At 44.5% G+C, this 26600-nt stretch overlaps 1 pseudogene; it reads left to right on the forward strand.

Moving 5' to 3' along the window:
- Window positions 1-1647: 1647 nt before the first annotated feature.
- Window positions 1648-26600, forward strand: LOC115309917 (annotated as a pseudogene).

Genomic DNA, 26600 nt, shown 5'->3' on the forward strand with positions numbered 1-26600 from the left:
GAATTTGTTTTTATCGACAAGCCTTGCCGAGAATAAGAGATTGGATCGTACCAAATGTATATTGTAGAAGGTATAGCCACAGGAGCATGGTACGGAGCAAAGGCGGTGGATGTGATGTCAGTGCAAGCCGTCCATGCATACAAGACCCATCCATGCAGGCTTTTTATACTTACGATATGAGATCTGCTTTAAGCCCTACCGAGAGTAGTGGAGCAGAAAACATGTAAGCTTCTGTGCTCTGCGGATAGTTGATTCAGTGGCGTGACCAGAGTCAGTGGCACCCGGGGCGGTAGCCTGCCGAGACCACCCCCTCCCCTTTTATGACGCCACAGAGTTTATTTAATTTCGATTTTAGCGTTTTAATTAACACCTCTCTAATAACTTGAGTGAGCACACGCATAAAACATTGTCATGCTACAAATTGAAGGGGTCGCGAGGCAATGGCGTAGCCAGGAATTTTGGATTTATTTCGGGTTGGAAATTGTGTGTGTGTGTGTTTGGGGGGGGGGGGGGGGCTGTACCCTGGCTACGCCACCTGCGCTATTCGTTCATGCTACAATATGAAAATAAAATAATTACCAGTTCGGTTTGCTGCGTGGATGTAATATCCCACTCGCCGTCATCTTCACTGTCATCCGACGACGTACTGAACGCCTCATCGCCCGAGTCATTGCTACGGATGAACACGTCTCTCTCGGAGTCAGTATCCGCGATGTCAGAAGTTCCATCTTCATCACACTTCTTGTCTTCCTGCTGTACACCGACCTCCTCGTTGTATGAACCGTCCTTCTCCTGCCGCTCCTGCTGCAAAATTAACTGCTTCTGTCTGAATTTTCTGCGTGTTGGCACTGCACGTGTAGAATCCCACAGGTACTGCTGGTACTACCTCTTAGGCATCTCGCAGTCTTTATATGCGGCCGGGGACTTACAGGGTGAATAGTCTGTGCAGAGAATGACTATCCTACATATAATACGTTTTAGACAGCTGATTTAAGTTGGTATAGAAGGAAGCTGGATCATCACTTTCATAAATCAACGCCATCACATGTGATGGCGTTAATTTGGGGAGGCAGAGGCTCGTCAAGCAACAACTGAGTTGCTTTTTTCTCTGTCTCCCCTCTCCGAACGGAGAGAAATAAAGAGTTTGAGTTTGAGTTTGAGTTTGACATGGAGCTGACGGAGCCACCGGTACTAGATCAAATGAAGAATGGAGCAGTGAGTGCAGTCAGTGTTGCCGCACTGCCACTTCAGTTTTCCCCTCGTCGAGCGGCGAAAATTTCTTTTTTTTTTCCCACGCCACCATTTTAGTAACAGAAGTCGTTTTAAGATACGCATGACGCCAAGTATATTTAGATACAAAAAACACCTCCCGTATGGTTTTGTTTCGCAGAAGTTTGCATGGCATAAATTACGAAATGCTATTTATTTATGAAATTATGATCCATCGTGCAACTAGCTGATCCAATCCAGATCCAATCCAGATCCAATCCAGATACAATCCAGATTTAATATAGATTTAATTCAGATCCAATCCGGTCTAATCCATGCGCATTTCCTCGTGGTTTTTGGGCGTCTTGCATCTTGCATTCCACGTGTTGCAGTGTTCCAGTCTCTATCTTAGTCGCTAAAGAACCGCGCGAGGCGATTATGATGCATATTCTAGTGAAGTTGTGTGACGAACCCACCTGGGACGTTTATCCAGTTAGGACACTAGAGCCAGCTGACATCGCTGCGAAGTTGGCGAATGATCCGGACTGGGTAGCCTCGCTGGGAAAAAAACTCCTCATTAAATGGAACCCTACAAATGAGCCAGCCTACGCTTTTGCGACTGCAATCGGTAAGTCTGTCTGTTCATACCTTGTTCCCTCGGTGTGCTATGTGCTCTGTAAATGCTTTTTGTGGCCCAGTAATTAATTTAGGGTAAGCAAGTCAATGAGGCGGCGTGGACGGTGGCAGCATGAGGGTGTTCTGCGGGTTTCGGTAGGGGGACAACGAGGCGCATATACAATCACAAGATACTTTCACAGCGCTAGATTTACAGTAATGGTCAATAGCGATTGTTGCGGAGCAGAGTAAGGGGAAACAGTGTAATTTCTAGAATTAGCTGTCACTAAATTTCCAAGTGTGGGCTTGCTTTTTTTTTATGTTTTTAGTAGTCTTCATCTTGCTGTCGTATCCACATCTCGCATTGACGTCACATCAGCCGTACAGTGCTCTTGTAACCGTAGTCGGTGCGAAAACCCGCTGCAGCATACATTTCGCCGCGGCTTAGGCTATACGCAACGCACGACGTCGTGCATCTAGACCAGAAAGGGCTATACGCACCACGCGAAACTTTTTGGTTCTCGTGTAAAACCAACTGTCAAAACGAGATTTTCGAAGCTGTAGCGTAGCATACTGGTAATTAGGGATGTCGCGAACCGCCCGTAGTTCAAAATCGACGATTTTCGACCTTTCGGAATATCCCAGGGGGTCGATTTCGGAAAGTTCGAACGTTCGAAACTGCCGGCATCGATTTCGTAAAGTTCGAAGTCATCGAGGTTTTTTAAAAATTCGAAATCGACGATTTCGACTTTTTTTAAGATTGAGGTTTGCAAAATTCAACGGTTTCAATTCCTGAATGATTCAGGTTCGCAAGATTCGATAGTTTCGAATTTATTGGAGCTTCAGGTTCGAAACTTCGAAACAATTGATTTTTTCGGAGCCTAAGCTGGATGAAGTTCTAAGTCTGCGGACGTCACGAAGACCGGAGTTCCCGTAAATATTGCGAGCTGTGCACAGGAAATTTTACTACGAATCTTACACGTGCCGTGAAGTCCATTTAGTGTTTGCTACTTCGGTACTACTCGATACTGGTCACAACTTCTAGCTGGTGGGAAAGGCAACGCTCATTTTAAGGCAAGCTATTTCTCTTGAGGACCATGAATTGCGGGACGGAGAAAATGGGCCACAGGTCGGAATATAATCAACACAGAACCCGATACAGCGAGAGTGCAAGCAGCACTCAGCGACTAAACTCGAAGCCCCCCAAAATGCGGTTGAACAGTCTCCCCGGAAGCATCCAGACCTTGTTTGTCTTTAAGCTACTGCTTCAAACATAAACAGGGCTTTGTACATACACTGGATGGCGTACAATCAACCTAATGCTCATAAAAAAACACTGGTTACGAAATTTCATTCTAAACTCGAGCCAACGTTTTTACATTCTAAACATTCCTCATCTAAAAACGTTGACTCGAGCGGTCTGTACTGCTGTCTGCGCATTTTCGTCTGAAGGAGCGGCGATGGACAGCGAACTAGGCTTGAGAGTCAAAAACTTCTTCTTCACTCTTAGCTCGCACGTCGTTCATTCGGGTCAAGGCCGTCCCAGACATACCTCATTCACGGCTGCCCAAGCATGCACGCATGCGCAACCAAAGCACCGCGGAAGGCAGCGCTGAAGGCGGAGCTTCTTTCGGCGAATGCATCGCGCGCTTTGCTCTCTTTTCGACACTGCAAACAACGGAAGTCAGGGCCGGAACAGTCGACGCCAGTCGGGGCTCGCCAACAACGGGCGAAATAGGCAAGGAGTCCCGTGGTGGCTCCGCCTAGGAACGATGAATAAAAGCTTCGGCGCAATATTTTGAATCCTAATGAGATTCGCAGTTTGTCGAACTTTTCAAGATGGCAGGTTCGGAAGTATGATACTTTTTTAACTTTTGAAGAAGCAAGTTCGAAAATTGTCGTATTTCTTATTTTGTAAGCTCGAAAGATTGTTATTTGCGAATTTCTTAATACATTAAGTTCGAAATAATCGAATTTTCAAGTATAAGAAGTTCGAAAGTTTGAAATAATACAATTTATAAACGCAAAAAGTTCACCAAAGCGAAACTTCTCAAATATTTCGAACCCCCTGGTTCGACCTTCGAAAGTTAGGTTTGAAAAAAGTTTGTGGCATCTCTAGTGGTAACCCGTCTGCCTCATACACAGCGGACCCGGGTTCGGCCCCCTGTGTGGGCTCACTTCTTAATTTGTTTTTTCTCTAACATTTTGTTGTATCGAGGCAACCGGCGATATTTACATTTCTTTTCTCCAATTTGAGAGAAAAAAAAATGTTTTTAACGAACCTTAATAATACTACTAAGAGTAATCTTTATTTGCAGGAGAAAGTTTTGCCCACTCAATGGCGTGCCAGGCTAGAAAAAAAGATCAGTACCCTTAGGCGTGTACGCTTGCTAGCCCGCCGCCGCTCAACTAAATGGTATGAGGCTACCGTTCCGGAAGTGCATGGGGGTCAGCGGGGCTTGGGTTGCTGGGTGGGTTAAAGGGATACCAAATCGAAATCTGGATTCCACAAAACACTCGGCAAAAGCGTGCAATGGGATGCTACAAACACCAAAACATCACTTATGCAGCGATATCTCGAACGAATCACCGCATTTTTTAAAAAAAAGGAGGTGCATTTGACTGATATGTTTACGTCTTGTTTTTCCGAGAAGGAGAGGGAAATGCTTCGCGTCTTCTCCGCTTCGCCGCCTTGAGGGGGCGAAGCAAAGAGAGGAGGAAACAAGATATCTCATGTCATGCGCCTCGTCGGCCTGGTTCAATCTCGACCTCTTTTTCCAAAAAATACGGCCGTCCATTCCAGATATTGCCTTATGCTTAGTGTTGTAGGGATTGTAGCGTCCGGCCTACATGTCCTGCATTGTTTTCTTGAAATCTAAATTTCGGTTCACCATTCCTTTAATAGTTTTGTAATTAGCAACCGCATACTGTAGCCGTGAAGCGGCGTGAACGCAGGCTGAGGGGGGTTAACGAGCTCCCAGTGATACACGCCCTGTCCGGCATGAGCTCTCCGCGTCGTGCGTATAGCCCCTTCCGGTCAAGGTGCACAACTTTGTGCGTATAGCCTTAGTTTTTCGTACCATTGAATTTGTTCTCAGCATGGCTTGCCAAGAAGGACAAATTCGATAGTGCGAAATATATGCTGCAGATGATATGGGCACAGGAGTATGGTATAGAGAAATGGTGGCTGGTACGGTGCCATGTGATGTCACGTGCAAGGCATGTATAGGGAGCATGCAGCACGCCAATTGACTCTGCTGGGAGCTGCACCGCAGTGCCACTCGGGGTGTCGAACCGAAATTTTTATCGGTTCGGTTCCGGTTCGGGTTCACGGCTTTCGGTTCGGTTCCGGTTCAGTTCCGGGGAGCAAAAAATAACGGTTCAAACTGGTTCGAACCGGTTCGAACCGGTTTGAACCGCTAAATTGAGAATATATTTTCCGCGTCGTTCTGGCAGTATACACTATTTACGCCGTGAAACGATTAACTATACAGTTCCTTCTATCGTCCGCGCAATTTACTTTTGTTTTTATGTACCAAAAATATAAAATTCAGTTAGGGTATTTAATTTCGACGCAAAAGTTGAAGAAAATCTACATTAACGTACTTAACGTCGTGTTCATACAACTCAGCATCCCTTTGTTTACCAGTAGCATATATTTTACCTGAATCAAAATGTTTAAGTACAAGAGTAAAGAGTTGAGCTTATTGGTACATACCTGTAACTAGATCAGCTTCAAATTTAGAACTATACTGTATTTTCTTGTCCTTCCTTCAAGTTTGAACTTCCTTCAACTTTTTTCTTGACCTTCCTTCAGTTCAAGCTGATCTATTTACACTATATAAAATGTCGCGAAGTGTGGTAGGTCGTGTAAAATACCCGTGATTGGTACAACTTTGTATCGAAGTATTAAAAGTAAAATCGTGTTCTTGAACTAAGGAATTAATTACATCACATAAAATTATGAAATGAGCTCCTCCTGGCCATATACATCATCAAATAAGGTTCACGTAATACACTTCAAAATATATATGCATATGATCACGACCCAACTGAGCTAAAAGCAATGAAATTTTCAAAATGTAAAAAAAGTTTTAGGATAATTCCTTCCAGTCTATTTTCATAGAAACACCGAGCGGCAATCCAAATGCCTGTTGTTCTAACCAAACATTGTTTACACTCAGCACCGCACGCATGCAACTAATCATGGAGCAAGAAGTAATCGCAATTGTTTACTTCGCACTCTGATCGAATCTGGCCCAAAATAGCGCTTGCCCAGGTGAACATTTTCTTATACAGAATAAGCCGGCATAGCCCGGCTGTTGAGGTTTGTTCTGGACAAGACGCCGGACAATTTAATTTGCAAATGAGGATCACCCGCGCTAATTGATGATTTTAACACGATAGCGTTAAGGAGCTCATGTAGCAGAAAAGCCGATTTTGGTGGCGTGCCTGGAAAATCCTGTTTGGTCGATAGGTTCATGACGTCAAAGCTACATACCCTCGCGCAAGAATTTCAAACAACCCAAAATGCTTACGTGAAACGTGACATCTCGCATGGAATGAGTGATTAAAACATGACATGTAATGCGAGTTAAAGCTTGCCATATGTCTCAAATGATTTCACTTTTGAAAGTAAATCCTTTGCCTTAAAGTAAAAAAAAAAAACTAAGAATTTTAGACGGGATTCGAACCCACGACCCTTTAGTTGCGAGTCAGAGGCTTTTCACTAGGCCAGGAGAGGCACGCTTGCGCGGCAAATGAGAATGCAATGCAAACGAGGCCCGCTGTCGCTATCCCGTTCCACTTTTAAAGGCGAAGCTTAAGCGTCCTTCGAGATTTTTTTTTGTTAAGTAAAACGAAGTACTATTTCACGTTCTACTCGACATGGCAGCTACTTAATTAAACACTTTCTGGCGGTTTGCGTACGTAATCGTCATAGTTCCGCCGTGCGACCCTGTTTACTTTGTTTTGTCCAGCCCACAGACACATAAAAATAATGTTCATTACATAAAAGAGGCAATAAAAAACTTCTATATCTTTGAGAAGCTATATGTGTGAGAAACACAAAACACATAGTTATTTAAATTCGCTTCAAAATCAGAAATGTATGTAAGGCCGCCCCATATAACTTACAACGTGCCTGTCGAGGATAAAAACGCCGGAAAATATTGGCAGAACACCTTTCAAACAATTTGGGGGCATAGCTCTAGGGTGGTCGGCTCTCTATGTTGTCAAATATTCAGTTATTAATTAAATATATATTTATATTGATCAATAAATTTTACTTGATAAAGTTCACATCACCGCTTGAGACCGACGCAGAAGGACGACACTCGAAACTACGCGAGCTGTGGAGTATGCGTAAAGGTGTTTTTCTGTTTTCTGATCGGCAGTGTGAAACATCGGGTTTCAGGGCACGCCAAAAATGACTGTGTGCTCACATGATGAATTGGAAGTCAAATACACAAAATGTTCAAAGAGAGAGAAACAATTAGTGTTATTTTTCCAATCCCTGCAAAAAGAGATACGTAAAGATGCACGCAATGGAATTCATGATTTTACATCAATAGCGCGAAGGACAGACAAAGATTCTTACAATCGTAGTATAAATTGCATTTAATCAGCTTTCATGAGCTCGAAACTTCGCGACTTGCTGCCTCGGGAGGCTAATGTTATATTCAGTTTTACCTGCACTTGTTTTGGGCCCTCACTTTACAACACTATGCTAGAATAGTCATGCGCTCTAACATTTCTCTAGACTGCCTTATCTCATCGCGAGACTGCTATAAATACTGCACAACTTTACAATTAGGACACCTATTGATAGCGTTGCGAATATCACATTTCACCAGAAAGCTGAACTATTTAGCATGGTATGCACGTGATGTCATCACACTGTAGGCTGGCGGTCATTCTGAGTTCTTCTTGCTGAGAAAATCGAATTCGATGGTGCAAAAAGCACGCTGCAGGAGGCTCAAGCTCAGTGAAAGCGAAGTATTTGAAAGGCACGTATTATTATTCTTAGTTCATCGTTGTGAGGAACGGCGCGAGCGTCTGGAACGACAAAAACGTGCTTTTTGGCAAGAGCGTTTTTGCAAACAAAGTAGTTTCCGGGGTCACGCTTTTTGGTCTGCGCCAAAGATGCAGGGAAGAGGAACCTTTAGAATACAGTATGTTTTTAAAACTCCTCCCCCCCCCCCCCAAACACACAGACGCACTTCTTTATACAGCGGTGCTGTTAAGGGCTAGTTTCCCCAGTGTCGTGTCCGTCAGCAAACAAATGATGACACTAAACTGTGGAGAGGTACCGCCATCTATAAATGACGACGGCAACCAGACAACCGGCTTGCCGGTTGTCTCGATGCCGCCGTTGCGCATAGATGGCGGCAACCCCTCCAGCCTTTCCACTCTGGCTTGCCCACTTGCGGACGGCCATTATTACTTCATTCCCACCATAGCACAGCTTTTCTGGTCTTCCTTCTTCACCAGAGTGGAAAGGCTGAAAGTATTCCTGAGGAATTGCCTCCTCCGTTTGTGTCTGTTAATTCGACAATTTTATTTGACACTTGTTAACCGCAACTCTTCATTGCTTTTATTTTGCACCCTGTGAATTTTAAAGGGGTTATAATACGATATGGGGTTGGAATGTTCATGACTTTTCCGAGGCGTACTGGTCCTCTGGCCCAAGTGTACTCGCACAGGCCACCACTGATTCAGAAGCTTCTTTGTCGCGGTAAAATAGCGAGGATTAAGCGAGACTATTTCTTTTGGTCTTGCCTTCCCAAAGATGATGTCGTAATTGTGGGATCACAACCACCCGCCTGTCGACAGTCAAGCGCGGCTCATGGATCGGACAGGAGAACTGCGTGAGCACCGTACATCGGCTCGTAACTCGTGTCCAACCACTGCGGTGATGAGAATAGCCAAACTCTAACAATGCCGGGGGCTGAGCACGCGTTTTCCTCCTTTAAAACCCCAGCGCGGGGGTATGATTAACGTTGGCGGCATAAGACAGGCACCAGGCCACGTGGCCGCTTCTGGCTCCGAGTTGGGGGGACGAAGGATGCTCGTATTTCTTGAATATTTGGGCAACTGCCATTGCCTAGAAAAAAGAGCAAAGCCAAGTTCAATCATTTATTAACGTTTGGAAGTGACCCTGAGCAGTATTTATTAATGTATAGCCATATTTTTATAGCTCATTTAAGCAATACAGAGGGGGTCGAAACTTGGGCAATAACTTGAGAACGACGCTCGTGTGAGACTCGCAGCGACTGCCAACGTTCGGCTGTTCCTCTGAGGTCACTCAAATATCTTCTTTTTTTTTTAGGTATTCCTTCCGTACACACGTGTAGTTCCATGTAGCGTCACATTAATAAGTCGCATTTAGTCATTTCAGAACTTTTATTCTCAGGGACATCTTTGGATGCAGTTCAGCAACAACGAAAAAAATGTTTCGGTGCCTCAATAATGTAAAATTGGTCTTACAACAGTTTTTTTTTGTATTTTAATAAATAGTGTTAAAAAATAACCCATGACGTTGATAGCTTGCGGAAACATCCATTAGTTTCCCTTAATAACAGATGCAGAAAAAATAAAGGGCAGAGACAGCTGCCGATATCTCCTCAACTCGCAATTTGAACAAGCGCCCACGTGATCTGACGCTAATTATATAATGCCAGTGTTCATCACACTCATGCCCTAGGCGGCTAGGGTTTGGAAAACAAAAGCTGGGGCTGAGCTTCAGATATTGTTAGAGTTGGGCTATTAATTACCATATTTAATTGACATTAGCCATTACCCAAATATTTGGCCATGCTGATTCTCATGAACCCGAGCACTCAACTAGGGGTTATAAAAATCGCTTACGTCACGGCGTCACGTGACTCTCGGAGCGAAATCGTAATGTCATGTTGCGTCATGCTGTGAACAAGGTTAATACATCTAATGACTTCCTCAAATTAAATCGAGTTGACGCAGTGAGTCACGTGACGTCACGAGGCCACGTGACACTACTTGACAACATGTATTGACACCATAACGTCACGTGACAACTTTACATATGGTTACACCTAGTGCCAATACAAAGGTGCCACGTAAATCCACAATTTATCATAGATTGCGATTCTCTATATGACGATTTGATCAATAGATACAAATACAGCCGCCAATTTTTTATTCCCATATGTTCATTTTGTGATACTAACAAAAAAGAAACATTACCTTGAACCGTTTTGAACCGGTTACCGTTATATTTCTTTTCGATTCGGTTCCGGTTCAGTTCCAAGATGGCGGCGAAGATTTCGGTTCGGTTCAGTTCCGGTTCGGCTAAAAATAACGGTTCTGTTCCGGTTTTCGGTTCGGTTCGGTTCCGGTTCGACACCCTGGTGCCACTGTTTTGTCCAACGCTTCCCATCATCCCTCCGCAATGAGATTGCGGTGTCACTCATTATGAACGCCAAAGAAGGAATAGGGTAGTGCATGAACAAATTGAGCATACTGTAATAAGCTTTGCCGTTCTTGCTGACAGAGTAAGAACAATAGGGCTTATGTTCATGCGCTGCCTGAATCCTTCTTTGGCGTTCATAATGAGCGACGCCGCAATCTCTCTGACTGAGGCTTTGTGTTGATTAATACACACAGCGCAATACTTGTGCAGCGAAGTTTGATGTCACCTGAACCAGTGAAATATTGGATCTATAGTAAGGCCCATGTCACCATGGCTGTCTGCTTTCATGAAAACAAAGGTGGCAATCAAACTTCCAATGCAATACCCTCTACCATGCCATGAACATGTCCTGTGGTGGTACAAGATCATAGACGTTTTCTTCAAAGATCAGGACGGTATATGAAGATCTTGCGTTCACAGCAACCGAAATAACACCAACAAGAAAGTCAGCGGAACGAGTGTTCGCCATAGGCAACGTGGCAAGTGAAACGAGAGGTAGCTTTTCGAAGCAATCTTGAGTGACAGTTGTTCTAGTATTCTGCTCATCTAAGTCGTTTTGGTTGTTTTGAATGCAGCTTTTGCAAAGGTGTGAATGGGCTCTTAGAGGGGCAATATTTTTTGTACTTTCACCAAATAGCGCATATAATTAATCCTTGACGTCTATAACCTGCAACACACTCATCAGTTTCCTTTTCCATGGAATCTAAACTGCAGAGAAATATTAGAAAAAACCAAGCAGGGCATCCCCCCCCTCACCTGGAAAAAAAAATAAGCAGTGCTCACTTACCATCACATGACTGCTAAGATAGACCGCTGTCATTTTGTTGTCAACTATAAATTTGGTATGGCTCATAATCTTAATATACTCTGATCACCCCTAAGCTCAGACTGCCGTGAAAGCTACGAACGAGTCGGGACTAGACATACTTCACTCCTTTGCCATAAAATCACGCTCTTGCCCACATTCTTGTATGGAGAGCTGGGTCAGACAGAAGGGAGGCATTGATTGGTCTGGTGAGCGTAGCTCCCACCACAGTCTCAGCTTATGGGTGAGCGGAGTAGAGCACTGCCTCTCTGGTGATTGAAAGTTGTTTAGCTCCTCTGTGTGCTAATTATGGATTCCAGTACTGTGAAAATAGAATTGTGAAATATTACTCTCCTGATCTTGTGATTATTGCTTTACGATATAACATTTTTTTTTAAATATTCTAAGGATCCCGGGAAGCCATGGACAAGGGAAGGGCAAAGATTGCATCTTCTAATGCAGAGAATGGCAGTGGAGCATCCCAGCAGCAGGTAGGTTTCAAATTTCACTTCACATAATAATACCCCCCCCCCAAAAAAAAAGAAAAAAAAAAGGCTGTCAAATAGGTGATATACACTTTTACCCTTAGCCTCGCACCCAGCTACATTGTCCCCATATCCGGTATGCGTGCCCCGCAAAAAAAGCAAGAGATTACAACACGGAAAAAGTAAAAAAAACATATATATATATAAAGAAAGAACATAACAAGAAGGATTGACGGTTGCAATTCAAATGTTTGCATGTTCTACTGCCGAGGCAAGAGGAAAGCGATGTTTTCACGCATACCGAAAATTCCAGAATTGTAGATGGTGGTGCCCACATAGAAAAGGTGTATACTCATTATGGGCCCCTCTATTCTTATGACTAATCATTGCTGTAGCGACTCAAAGGGTGTTGGCTCTAAAAGTAAAATACAAAATTTTGGCCTGTGTACCATTCATTGTAACTAGTTTATAGCCTTAAACTGACACTCTTAAACTGACACTATGGTGGTAGTAACATGCTCATTGAGCCACGCATAAATCGATCTTTTGCCACATGGTCATGTTCCCCTCATACCCCATGAACAGAGTGAGGTCATTGGATGAAAAGGAAGGTGGTTGATCGATCCGGTAAGTGAATAGTTACCACCACACAGTCAGCTTTTGGTTGTACGGAATATAGTTACATTGGTCAACATAAAACAGTCTGCCGGGGTGATTCCCCACAGACAGCGTGGGGCACGAATAACTGCGCCAATTAATATATTTTTAAGTGGAATGTTTCAAACCGTACACTAGCTTGGTAAGAGACACATATGTTAAAGGATTCAAAGATGTTAGAGCCTTGGACATTTATGTATACCATAAAGACAACTGTGTGTGCCATGCAGTAGGTGGCACGGACTTCGTGTCAGGGTGTCTAGCACCCGGGAAAACCGGGGATTGTCAGGGAAATTTTAATTACTGGGAAAAATCAGGGAATTGTCAGGGATATTTTCAAAAAGTGAGCCCAGTCAGGGAAAATCAGCCGGAAACACCATTGAGCGCCCTGAGCAAAGACTCCAAAACTGAGGGGCAGAAGAATGGGCAATATATTCAGCTTAAACAGGAGCACGGGCCCTGCTCACCCGATGTAAAGTGTGCTACCCGATGCAAAGGTAACAGCCGACAATTCCAGTCCAAACATTGGATTGGATTGAATTGAGGGTGCAACACTAGGCTAGATCCAATTAAAGCTATTAGGTGTGGTACCAAATGAAAAGGTTACAGACCCCAATCTAATCCAAGCCTTAAGTCGAAAGTATTTGAAAGTGTGCATCTGGCGGCCATGCTGCCATTCAGTTATTGAAGTGTGATGTTGAGCGTCGTGTTTTCATCAGGCTTTCAGAAGTGGCGTCTTCACTGACAATGTTGGCGGCAAAAATGCGCTCGTTTATTCCGGTCTGGATGAACCTCGAATATTTCGGAATATGCAAGTTGGATTAAGCCCGTGTAAAATGATCCTCACAGTACTCAATGCTCAATGCCTTGTGTAGTCATGGTGTTATATACATTTATTCACCTCTACAGTGGTCAGGAAATTTAACGTGAAATTATCAGGGAAAACCTGGAAAAGTCGGGGAATTTCACAATAATAGTTTGCTAGACACCCTCGCGTGTGTCTTTTTCAGGACGGTGCTCCGTCCTGAAAAAGACGTGAAAAAGGGTGTGAAAATATATTCATTTTTAATTAAATGCGTTACAATCCTATTTTTTCATAATAATGACATTGCTAATAAGCCCTCGTGCTTTACTTTTGTTTTACTGCTATGGTTTTTTGTCGTTTTAAAAAAGAATACGAGCATCCTCTTGTGTTAAGCGGCGGCCTACAGAGCAAGCAGGATGCCCCTCAAGCAGATCATTCTGTGTTGCCCCATTTGATAAGATTAGTTGCCACAAATGCCACTTGCATAGCAATCACCAGAGAAAGTCACATACTCCTACATGCTCTTGATAGCGGCCCGATTTTGGTGCCTTGCCATCACTGCCTGCTGCCATATTGAAAAAAAGATTGTTTGTTAAACCTCGATGTCATTCGTGTCGAGGAAATGATGGAAACGATTGGCTGGTGGAGAGGTGTGATTTTTTGGGGGACTTTTTTTGCCTCTGGACCTTTAAGCTGTCACCAACTATGAACGATATTACTACTTTTATTAAACCCTGAGACATAATTAAAAAAATCTCATATTACTTGCACATGCCATCACATGAGCAACTGATTACATAAACTGGCCATGAAGCGTTCAGTCATTAGAATATGGAGGCAGAATTAAAATCTGAAAATGTAGCTCCAAACAAAACTTTAAAGGAAACCCGACGTTTCAAAACCAACTCGGTTTCTTCTTCAAAGATGACTGAAAGCACGCGGAACAGCAGCAGCTCTAACTTCTTTGTCTTCCAAGAAAGAAAAAAAAAGGAGAAAGTTGGAAATTAAAAAAAATTGTAAAATAGACTTTTTAGGTATAGAGACAGTGATCTCTTCAGCTTTCTCGTCATGTCACGGAGTTCATCTGCGAACGCAGAGGGCAATGCGCCCAGGGACGTGTTTACATTTCCTGGCGTATGCTGGATTTGCCACGATTCCAAGAAAAGTCTTCTTCGAAAATTAAGCTCTGCGTCCACCACGTGCGCATTCGCGGAGTCAATGCGATGGTCTAGGGTATCACAACGTTCGGCGATGGCGCTGCGCTCACTGTCGAACTTTCGCATGTCGTTCTTGTGTGGGCGGATTTGCTCGGGAAAGTTCTTAGTATCGCCGATGTAGGTTGCAGGGCACTGTGCGCATGGAATAGTGTAAACCACGCCTTGTGCTGTTTTTTTTTGGTAGACAATCTTTTGCTTTTGGCATGAACCTTCCTAGTGTGGACGTGGGCTTGTGGGCCGCCAGAATACCTTCCCTTCCCAGTACTCGTGCAAGCGCTTCGCTGGTTCTCTTTGCGTAGAAAACGCTGATGCGCGCGACTTGATGGAGCTGTCTTTCTTCTACTGGCATCTGGTTTTGTCTGGCGAGACCTTGGCGTCGGGCGGTGCGCTCAATGAAGCTACTGGAGTAGCCATTTTTCTTTAGATTTCAATTAGGGTTTTCTCCTTCTTTTTATCGGTTTCCGACGAGCAGATAGTAGTTGCTTTACGCAGGAGTGTCAAAACCATTGAGGTTTTACGGCTCATTGGATGGTTGGAGTCAAAATCGAGGTACCGTCCGGTGTATGTAGGTTTTCTGTACACCGTAAACTTCAGATCTTGCTCTCGTCGATTCACCAGCACATCAAGGAAGGCAAGGCGGCACCTTGCCGTTCCTTTCCATTCTTTGCCGTTGCAGGACTGATTTTGTAGCGTAAAAAGAGAGGGCAGCACAGTGATGCACGCGCAGCAGTCGAAGGAAAGGACCTTAGTGTCTCGTCATACCAAAGGGCATCGCTCTGAACGTTTGGAGCTGCACTACACAAGTTTGTTTGACCACATGCACAAGCATAATGGCGACCTCTCCGTAGACTGCAAACCAAAGCGAGAGCGAACATGAATTTTACATTAAACTCGGCAAATGTAAAACGGAGACCTCTTAAATGATTTAGAAGGCTTATGTCAAGGAGCAGTGAGGTGTGTGATGTGTTTTGAGTGGCACTCTCGTGTCCAGAATGACAGAACGTCACAGAAATCAAGAAAAGGTTGAATAAGGTTGCCCTATGGCTCTTCGCCTTCATGCGATGTTCAGTTGTTCTTAAAGTGTGAGTACTTGCTTATAACAATTCACAAAATTCACAGCTTTTTGGCACAAGCCTGCTGAATAATTTCGAAGGTATCTGTTTGGTACTTGCCGAGTCTGACGCAGAATACACGGTCCCTCTTGCTCTGGTTTGCAGTCTATGATGAAGTCGCCATTCTGTTCGTACAAGTGGTCACAAAAGTTTGTGTAGTGCAGCTCCAAATGTTCACAAAGTGATAATCTTTAGTATAATGCGACACGAAGGTCCTTTTCTTCCATTGCTGTACGAGCATCACTGTGATGTGCTTCCTTTTTACAATACAAGATTAGTCCCGGAACTTTTTGATCACACCTTGTAATATGATTCAATGTTTAATTTTTCAAAGGTGTGCTGCAACCATTAAGCTGAAGTGAATTCCTTAACAAAAGAAGGTTGCAGAGCTGGAGCTGAAACTGTAGAAAACGGAACAGTACCTAAGTTAGTTTTCCTTTCTCAAGTTGCGTGCTTGTCATTGTCTCATATTCTTTGCCATGTGTTGCATTTAAGGGGCCCTTTAAGGATTTTAGAACTGGTGTGATATTTGAGCTGAAATGGACCTCATTAAATGTAGGAACATGGACAAAAATGTATTTTTTTTTTACAAATTCGTATCATTTCGGGATTTTTAAGCGAATTAAAATTACAAAAGAAGTACAACATTTTTGCTGTGTGACAGTCGGAAAAAATTAAATGATTGGAGGGTTTGAGCAAAGTGGCTGGCCAACTAGCTATGGGTTAAGCTCGTGGCTGCTGCGCCGAGGACGTGCACGCACCGCAACCTCGTCGCTTAAGAAAGCTGTGCAACAGTTTCAGTGCTTTGCTTAAATAATTTGGGAGTTGGTGTCTCGACCTTTCTGAAGTAAAGCACAAAAAAAAAACGGTTTTGCCTGCATGTCCTAGTTTTTATTTTTAAAATAGAAAAAAGGTTGAGGTTTCCGGCACCTCTCAACTTCTTCACCATCTTCCGAGTCACGTACGCTATGACGTCAATGGGGTTTGTGCGGGGTTCCGTTGAAGCTCTCTCTCTCGGGAGCCATCAGTGAGCAGGGAGAACTCATTCGCGCGTGACCACGTGCTGGCGGGCGCAACGCCAACAATATGGTGAAAGAGGAAAGTCTCATCCGGGTCCGGCCATACCTGTCCACCTCTGTCCCCCTCCCCCTCCGGCTTCTGGCGGCTGTTCGCGGTAGCAGGTAGAGCTGACGGTTTTATGGACCTATGATAGATTGCGTCTCTAAAACTCCGTACAATAAAAGTTTTACCTATGATACTAGGTTTTTCATGCATGTATATTTATGTTGGAGCGACAAGATTTATAGATAAGTTACCTTTTACCGAGCAGGGTATTCGCACAACTTTCTATCTTCCTACAAGACCCCCATTGAAGTCGCGCAGCATGGTTCTCATGGCCGCCGCTCGCGGCTGCAGGCCGGGGAATATTCTAATTTTTTCCTCGCGATTACGCGGCGGAATCGCAACATTTCGAAGGAAGGAGGTGTGTTTTCTGTTCTTTGCGACAAGCTGAACTATGGCAAAAGTAGAAGATGCCAATTCTTTCAACGGTAAAATCGTTGCACTGCTCCTCTAAGCCCCTTGCATCGTCGTGAGTTCAGGCTCCAAACACGATGAGCACTACCAATGGACCTCGGCTGCTGATAAACTTGCATCGGCGGACACAACGCGCGCCGGCGTAGAATTGTGGTTGCCGTTCACTCTGCCGCGCCCCGTCATACACTGTTAGCAAGTCCCGTGTATTTGGCGAATATTTGGGGTGAAAAACACGCTATTTACACAAATTACCATAAATTTACACGATGAGTAACGGATAATTCGTTCAGAAATCATGCGAGGTTGTAAAAAACGTGTTTTGGTTCGGTCATACACGCATAACCGTGTAGCCGACCTCGATAACACGCATCGCCCCCGGCGACGACCGCGGCATTGCCGGCTATCGAAGCACCGGAATGCTTGGGGACACACTTAGAAAGGACCGTCGAGACAAATGCCGCGGAAAGAAACATGTCTCGGAGACAGATATGCACCAAAAGCAATTGCGCCATGTGGCAGGACGTTGGCGAAACCCGCGCTTACCGTGCTCGCCGCCATCTTCTGGTCGATGGCAATGCGGCTTCCCTCATGTCGCCCATGTTTGTATTTAGTTTAGGGGTCCTGATAACAGTTTCTTAGACACCACAAATAAAGTTATGGGTCTAATTATTCGTTCCAAACAGTTAAAATGGATATAAAGAGCGTGTCCTCGATGTGAACACGTGACATTGCAGTTGGTTTCGTTTTTGCTTCAACCTTCAACTGCAAGCGATCTTACCACGGCGCAAGCGCAACGCCGATGTACGCTGGAAGCAAGCGCCGGTTGGCTGGGTTGGCTTTCATCATTCGTTGTTTTTGTCTGACCGGAGAAAATCTGGCAAGTACGCATGGCGCCGCTACTGTTTTGGTTTGACGGGACGCGAGAAGCTTCGCATAGAGCTTTGGAGTTTGCGAGCACATAGTGAAGACGTGACCGGAGAAGTGCCCCTGTGATGTTCCTGGAAGACGGAAAGTAGCATTCGTAATCGTCGTGTGTGCTTTGAAAGCGAAGGGAGTCACAGGGTCCACGAGTTCGCAACCACAAGCCAAGGTTCACGACAGCGCGGCGTTGACTTCGGCGATCTCGTTCTGTTTGGTGCAACCCGGCGATGGGAAAAAAAGCTGAGACATTCGTCGTGTGTGGTGCGGTGCTTTGTATTCCGGGTCTGTTTGAACCACGCTTTTAACACGGAGCGCAAATTGTTTGTTGCGTGGTGGAGGTTCAACGGGTACAGTCCCGTCGTCATCAGCTGATCCGGTCCAGCTGGTCCGGGAGGATGCAGCGAGCGTTTTTAAAAGTAAATCTTCCTTCGTTCCGTTTCAAACTGTGGAAGTATCTCGACACATACCGTGAGTAAGAAGCAGCGGGCGTTTTCAACAAAATTACGTTGCTTTAATTGAATAATGGACTCCGGATTGTTGTCTTAAATCTGCCGTTTTTTATGCTTCGTGTTGGACTGCGTTTGCATAGCGACGCACACCGCTTGAGTAGATGATTCGGTCCTGCAACGAGATTGTTGCGCCAATCATGCGGCGTGAATAAATTAGGGCAAGGTTTCCTACCTGCCCACAGATCCATGTACTGAGACCATTTTTTATGTTGTGAACGTAGTGCTCTTTCTTTATTTTGGAAGACGCGTTGGTGCATTTATTATGGTACAATCACTTGAGAGTTGAGAAATAGGAGAGCGAGCAAGCTTTCTCAACTTTGTCTCTTTCTCTCTGGCACTGCCCTGTTTCAGTTTCAGTAGGCATATCTACTAGCAGGTACAAACTGCTCTAAAGCAGGTAAAAAACGGGAAGCTTAGGACGGTGCGGACTCCGTGTTTCGCGCTTTTCGCAAGGTGACAGGGTAAATGCTTTTGTGAGATATGCGGAATATGCAAGCGATTTTGTTATGCCCGTCGTTTGCGTCTTTCCAGCAAAACGAATAAGATGATCTACTACAAAGGCGCAATCACAAGCCAAGATTTATAACCGAAACTTTTATAACCGAAACCAGACCAACGAGATAACTGCCTTGCGTACTCTAAAATGACGGAAGCAATAAGTTTCAACAGGTCGAGTACGTCACCGGGGATGTAGGTGAGACGGTGCACACTGTTTAAACGCTTGCAGTATCCACGAGTGGTACCAGGAAAGCGAAGTCAACAGAAAAGGAGCTCGCGATTCAGCATAATGTACTGCTACGGGCCCGTGTATCTTCAAAGTTCGGGGTGGTGGCAGTATAAAAAAAAGACGCATCAGCGGCCCACACCAGTGTTCACGAATAACACCGGTCACAAACTCCCAAGCCCCACCGCTCTTCTCGACACCGACACGACATACGACAACAAACTGCATCAAAACGCCCCTAAAGTGAAGGCGTCTGCTCCCGTACTGCAACTGCTGCAACTAGCAGAAGTGAAGTGTTGGGCGGATGTCCGGATGTCCTTCACAAAAATATATAAAAAATGCTTTGCGCAAGGATCATTTTCATTTATGATTGTATACGTAATGACAAAATCCCAATAATTTGTTTTCCTATCTGATTCAAGCTAGTCGGACTACTCATAACACTGGTCAAGCAAGAAAATAACAAAAATTTGGACTTTTTCATGACCGGTTTAAGATTTATTGTTAACATATCGTTATTTATTGCAACGGACTAACATTATAGATTTTGCCTCCATACTTTTAAATGCAAACAGTTCTAACACACGGCTGTCCATTGCGCCGTGTTTTGTGTATTCTTCTATAAATCTGTAATGGTCAGCGACCAAAGAGCTCACCCGCACATGTCAAGCTTATATGCGGCGCGGGGTAAAATGGATATCGAGTAGGAAGTGTCGGGCGTAGTGTTGGTTGTCGTGTTTGTGTACATGTCGGTGCTGTGTAGCTGTGTGCTGTGTTGCCTGCGTTGTATGTAGGGTTGCTGTGTAGTCGTGGTCGTTCGCAGTGTTAACAGACTTGTCTTTTTTTTTAAAAACAGGCTGCTAGAAATCTCGATAGGTGGCGCAAGTTACCGCCCGATTCTAAATAGTTTGCTCAAGTTATTTATCCATGTAAGTTCGGCATTCGTTTTTTTTTTTTTTGTCTAGCGGTTTGTTGAAGCTACTGACGCCGCCGACCGCCGACAACGCACGTACGTACCTTTGCAAGTAGCTACGTCCGCCGCTTGGAGACTTTACTGTGTATAAAAGACATCGAACGAGAACTAACGCGCCCTGTGTGCTTTCAATTCGGCTGAAAGGCGCGCGGTTCGCTGGGCTCGTCTCTCACCTGTTCTCGGCCGCTGGCCGCCATGTTTCATAAGGAACACGCTCAAAACGGTTTTGCGGAAGGCAGACACGGTGTAGCGTGTTAAGTTTACACAGTACCTCATGTGTAGACGAAAAACACAGATGGCCTCGTGTAAAACGAACATGTTTCGACGTGTCCGCTATGGGACAACGGTTTACACGTCTGGGCGTGTTATTTTTGCTAACAGTGTAGCATCCAGCTCAGTGGAATCAATACAGCGATTTGAGGCGAAAAGTTGCTGCAGAATCAGTTCGAAAAAGCAAACAAAAAATAGAAACGAATGCTGGAGATAACCAGTGAAAATAAGCATTTATTTTCTACAAAGTGTCACACAAAAGTCAGTGAAAAAAAGCAAAAGATAATCACAATATTGTCTTTATCATAGCATTCGCCGGCCAGCTTCGGTGGATTTGATGCACTTGCGTTTTGCAGCAGCCTTCTACGGTGATAACGTATAACATTGAGGGGAGCGCATGATACCCAAAATTTTGCCATTTACGCGTTTGGAATTGTAGCACGCTTTGAATAACCATTTTGGACTTCAAGTTTGTTTTTATTGCACACCGCTTCTACGTTTGTCATTTGCACACCTGCCAAGTCTCCCGTATCACATGGGAGACTCCTGAATTTCAACCATTTCATACGGTTGTACGATTTACAGAAGAATCTTCCGGAAAATGCAAAATGCCCCTTCCCCTCCCCCCCCCCCCCCCCCTCCTTTCCCGCACTTAAACAACGAGTTTTTGCCGTAGCAACAGACGGCAACAATGATAGCGAGGCCCAGCTGTATCTTGCTAAGTATGAGCAATGCAATACAAATGTGATGATGTTATCTTCGTGTAAATTTATTGCTAATATTTCTTTTAACCCCCGTCTTAGAAAGTCTTCCGGATTTGGTTTCTCCGAACTTGGCAGATATAGATTTGTTGTTTCGAGCGGGAACGGCTGCCAGCGAGATGCGACTAGCACGTGGTCGTGCATAGGTCATAGACGAGGTCGTCCTGAATTCTAATAAACTCTGCCTTTGGTTCGTCATCGAGCTTCAAGCTTTGGCTGACACCCCGTGAAAGTGCGTCCGTCTTGTTAGGCCTACGAAGCTTCTCAAGGTAGCGCGTAGAGCCGTCCACGTACAGGCTCGCCCAAACGAGCGCACAGATGTCGTGCACACCAACACAGAAACATGGAGGCACCATACTGAACGGCGAGAACAGCACATGCACTAGATTCAAATTGCAGAAAGAAGCATTTCGCACATACTCTGGGGTTCAAGCTCAACGCACAATAGTCAGATACAACATAAGAAAAACAGTGCGAGGGGAAAAGGACGCGCACGATAAAAGCCATTGTGGAAAGGAGGTGGCTCCCCTTTACTTAAGCTTTCCTAGTTTTCGCCCTTTGCTCATGACAAAATGCTTTGTGAGGGGGAGGGGGGAGAGGAGGCCCCAGCAAAATGGAAGATTTCAGGGGGGGCCCGTGCCCCATGCCCCCCCCCCCTCCCCCCTAGCTAGCTACGTGCTTCCGGCTCAAGCTTTTGCCGGAGACCATCTTGATTAACCTTTGCCCTAAATCTTCCTATGCACGAAGTCAGTGCCTTACAGCTCGCTCGAGTCATTTTGTGTCTTTATCGACTGCGCTAGGCAGGGTAGTTGGGAACACGGAAGAACATAGGCTGCTATACAATTTTTATACATTAGGGTCGTTATTTGGACCTAACTGGATAATTCCCGTCAAAAATTGAACCAAATTAATGGGCAATATGCAAAATAGCAGCGCCCTTAGCGGTTCAGGTGCACTCTGTGTGCAGGAGACTGTCAACAAGCAGTTTCGGTTTCTCTGGGTTGTGCATCTATCGTCTGCTATTGCCTCCACACCACATTGCTCACGTCATCGAGGATCGCTCCACACTTACGCGCGATGCAGTAAGTGCTCTTTTCTTCTCGTCGCTACAGTATCAGACACAATGAATGACAAAACAGTTACAATTTTGCTAGCACAGGGAGCGACCGAAAACGCCGCAGTGACGGAAGTCAAGTGAATGCAGATCAATGTTCGCCGAACGCCATGCCAGCTTACCGCGTGCATTTGTTTGAAACCTCGAGAACAGCCGTTGAGACTCATACTCCAGTTTTATAACACGCTTGCTTTGCTAATTGCTATTTTCAGTCAGGCTAATATGGTACATGACAAACCTTACTGTACGACAGTGCATTGAAGTGCAAACATGCACCTCTTGCTTCGTCACTGTCAGAAAATTGGCGACAGGAACAAGGGTGTTCTGCAACTGGCATTCTAGTCTCAGTGGCTGCTCTCGAGGTTGTAAACAAATGCACGCAGTGAGCTGGCACAGCGTTCGGCGTGCGTCGATCTGCGTTCACTTGACTTCCGTATTGCGGTGTTCTCGCTCGCTTCCTGTGGCAGCAAAATCGTAATGGCTGCGTTATTCGCTGTGCATGATATATAGCAATAAGAAGAAAAAGATACTCGCGGCATTGTGTGCAAGTGTAGAGCAATCCACGACGACGTGAGAAATGGGGGTGCGGAGAGGATAGTAGAAGACAGATGCAAAGCTCGGCGAAGCCGAAACCACCCATTGACAATCTCCTGCTCCCAGTGTGCACCCGAAGCGCTAGTAGTGCTGCTATTTAGCATATTACCCATTGACTGGTGTCACTTTAGTAGAATCAAATATGATCATAACTAAAATAATATCAAGGTGAAGCTGCATCCTCCCCTCAAACTGATATTAAAGATGCAATCAACTGCTCTTTAGCAGGTGGCCAGTGCATTAGCTGGTGAGTCATGCAACACTGGGCAATGAGCGGTTTCCGTGAGCCTCCAGTAACTTGGTTCTCAAACTGGTTCGTGGACCCCCAGAGGTCCTTGAGAGCGTTCATAAAAATCCAAACAAACAAAAACAAATAAAAAAACTCTTATATGATTGCATTAGATCTCTTATGCAGAATGCATTTGGGGTCCTCGCATGGCCTCCGAGTGGGTATGGTGCGTAGACTATACAATCAAGTTGTTCGCTTGAATGAATGAATGTGCCAAATGCTAGCTATGACCCCAGAAAGTAGGGTCTCGTAGCAGAGAATGAACACTCCACGCCATATGACATGCAAGAGCGTCCACTGCATACCACAGCACCAACGTGACTTTGTCGTCGCAGTACAGTTGATCATCAGTGTTGCCATTTCTTTTTGGCAGACAGTTTAGGTTTTGCCAGAGATGCCCGAAACCAAACGTTGAGACACGGTATTTACAAAGCTACACACAATATGGAGAAAGAAAAGAAACACCATGTAATTCAGGGAAATGACTGAGCTAAAAAAAGGTTATGATGGCAAATTTCGACATATTGACTGGAGTTGCCCTTTAATATGGGCCAGCGTAAAGATATCAGCTTGTCGACGCCCAGAATGGTTGGAGTATATGCTGCCAGGGTGACTCCAGAAGCAGAAAAAGAGGGGTAAAAGGTTTATGCAGCCCAAATACATCCTTGGTCATATTTACTGACGCCTGGCAAGTAGTGACTACTCATAAATTCAGGACCCTGGGTCCCAGTGGTGGAGCGGCCAAGCGATGGCTCTCAAAAACACAGTGCATCATTTTTTTACCAATAACATTTGATTTTGGAGACATCGATCACTCTATTCTATGTAAAGCACTGTTTTCTGCTCTACTTCTACACTTTGTAAATCTCCAGTTAACCTTTTTTCCAGTTGTTCTTACAGAAGCCATGCTTTAGAGTAAATAAAAGTTCTCGTTAATTGTTTCTGTGCAGTTGCTGGTGACCTTGTAAAAGATATGAAGGGCTCAGTGAAGAAAATGGAGCGCAGATAGGCAGCTGCTGCTGCTACAGCTGCTGACGGCGGAGATCGAGCCCTGCTGCAAACGAAGATGGTGAGCTTCTTTCTGTATTGTATGCATTGAGTTTTGAGTACATTTTAAAGCACACAGAGGCTGTGTATACTGCAGATCACTTTTCAGAGGAAGTGATAGTAATCAAACATCAAGTAAATACATTGTATCTTGGATACCTTGCAGTTGCTTACTTGCTGCACGATCAATTCCTTCAGAGATGAAAGCTTCTACTTTTTCACTATCTTAGCTGTTAAAAGGAGTTGTGTAGAGAGGCAGCTAAGGCAGAGTTTTGTTCCTGGTGCACAAGGTCCACTTCAATGAAAACGGACGAACCTCGCCTTCATGTTGGGCTCTCTCTTTGTTTTACTATCTAGGGTGAAAGTCTGGAGCATCGTAAAATGTTATGAAAAGACAACACAGCATTGTGTCTTTACAAAAAAATTCTTTGCCCTTGTTGGAGGTTGAACGCACAGACCTCTTGCTTTCTCATCCAATACTGTACCCGTGCACCAGTGAAGTGGCTTTGCCTAGTATCCTTACGGTTGCCATGTCGAACCTTGTTATAACAAAGTAGCACAGTGCGCTCAAATTTGTTCGTTATATCTACTATTAGTTATAAAAGTACACACACAAATTTGCACAAACACTCTGGCAATCGGGCCTATGCAAAAAGCGCGGCGAACGTGCCTGACGCCAAGATATAAAAACGCGATGTTGCGGAATTTGTGCCCCATAATGAACGTGCAAATCCTTACCTGTAACCTCGGGTTGCATTTAAAAAATTGAACCGGCACATTATTAAGTGAATTTACAACCGAGGAACCATATTGCTAGAATCCACAACTCAATTTATTTGAAGCAAGAGGTTATCTTCAACTGGTGGGTTTTTACAGCATTGAGGAGAATGAAATTTCTGACGGTGTCCATGCAAGAGACAGCCTCCTCCACTTCGGTGGTTTTTGTTATGGGGAGCTTTCCTAAGTAGCTTCGCAGCTTTCTCGTCATGTCCGCGGCATTCGCACAACTTGTCGAAGGTTCTTCAACATAGTCTTTGCTGTCACCTTTGCTGTCAGTGCCGCTATTATCCCTGGGCACCACAACACTATCCACTATTTCTTGGTCTGTTAGCTCGGCGGCAACGGCCAAGTTGTCGTCGTCGGAGACGAGGTCTTCGAATGTGATATTCGGCAACGTCAACCAATCCCACGGCGTCTCGTCAAGTTGTGCCACTGGGTCTTCAGGGTGTACTTCGCCGGAGGGCAGAACGAAGCCAGCATTTACGAAACAGTTCCTTATTGTTTACTGCTTTACGTCGTTCCAAGATCCATACAGCATTGAAAACGTTGTCTTCATGTTGATGGCTGTGGTTTGCCGCTGGTCGATGTCGCACACAAGTTGCGTCACCAAACGCTTCTGATAAGAGCACTTCAAAGAACGGATGATGCCCATATCCAAGAGCTGGAGAACTGACGTTGTGTTGGGTGGCAGAAACATTAGGCGGACTTCCTTCAGTGGGCAAGACACCTTGTGCGCCTAACAATTGTCCAAAAGCAGAAGGATTTTCCTATGCTGCTTCTACATGTCCTCATCGAAAGGCTTCAGCCAGAAGCAGAAAAAGCGGAAATTTTTCTGCTTTCACTGGACCAGCTACAAAAGGCTGAACTCTCCTTCCACTTCTGCATACTGAAATAGCTGAAACTGAATAATTGAGACAAAAAAGTGCATGTGTGTTACAGATGATTATTTTTCTAGTTCTTATTTTGCTCTTTTGTTTTGTTCTGTTCTCAAACTTGCAGGAGCACATCGGGAATGTAGTGCTGGTTCCTTAACACTCCTGGCTACCATAAACAAAAATTTGGCATCGCAGCCAAACAAGCTTGCCCGTCTCTGGATGGAAAAGCCTGCAATGCGCGGAAGGACATCCCCGCCAAGGAGTGCATTGATAGGAAAAAAATGGATGCCATCATCAGTAAGTCCAGAAACTTGTGTGGTTTATTTTGTTTCGTTCTTATAATTTCCTTATTCTTAGAGCCCTTATACTTACACTTTGAGTGACCCACTCTTTGTTGGCCACTCAAGATAAATAAATAAATACTATTATTTTTTGTGCCCTAAATGGTCTAAAATATGTCATTTAATTCTAAAAACAGCTATTTTTTTGCTCTTTTCATAGTTCTTAAATTATATACATATATTTTTTTTATAATGTAATCAATCATTTATTAGTATTACCAGCTTTGCTGTATAAATATATTTCTAGTTACGTAGCTGCTGCTTTAATAAATGCAATATATAGGTGTCATGTTACACTTAGAAAAAAATATTGATTCTGGCTGATTGTACCAAAACATTTTTCTTCCCCAGCCTACGTCTGCAGCCAATGCAAGGTGGACGACACCAAGGTGAAGAACAGCATCAGCAACATGCTGTCAAATGAATCGAAGGAATAGACATACTGGAACTAATAAAAATTAAGAGCGAATTCAATGGCACAATTTCAATTATCAGCAATAGTTAAGTACACT

Source organism: Ixodes scapularis, unplaced genomic scaffold (assembly GCF_016920785.2).
Source record: "Ixodes scapularis isolate PalLabHiFi unplaced genomic scaffold, ASM1692078v2 PGA_scaffold0__279_contigs__length_252992795, whole genome shotgun sequence".
Classification (NCBI taxonomy): Eukaryota; Metazoa; Arthropoda; class Arachnida; order Ixodida; family Ixodidae; genus Ixodes; species Ixodes scapularis.